This window comes from Corvus brachyrhynchos, unplaced genomic scaffold, assembly GCF_000691975.1.
Source record: "Corvus brachyrhynchos isolate BGI_N302 unplaced genomic scaffold, ASM69197v1 scaffold671, whole genome shotgun sequence".
Lineage (NCBI taxonomy): Eukaryota > Metazoa > Chordata > Aves > Passeriformes > Corvidae > Corvus > Corvus brachyrhynchos.
In genome coordinates this window covers 720432-720702 of record NW_008236441.1, presented here as the reverse complement: position 1 = coordinate 720702, position 271 = coordinate 720432, and positions in this window count along the sequence as shown.

Sequence of the window (271 nt, the reverse complement as noted above, 5' to 3'; positions counted from 1 at the left end):
TAGGAAAAACGGGTGCTAACGTCTTCACGTAGGACTCGATGGGTGGGGGTCTTCAGTAATAATGGGAAAAATAGGTTGTTAATGTCTTCAAGAATGACTAAGTCTGAAAAAATGGCTTCAGAGTCTTGAGGAAAAATGGGTCTTTTTGTCTCTAGGAGCATCAAACTGCGCAAGTTTGTTACAGAACCCAGACAGTTTAAACTTCTGAATGTTAGGGTAATAGGAGAAACGGGTCTGCACAAGCCTATTGCAGAACCCAGGGCGTCTGAAC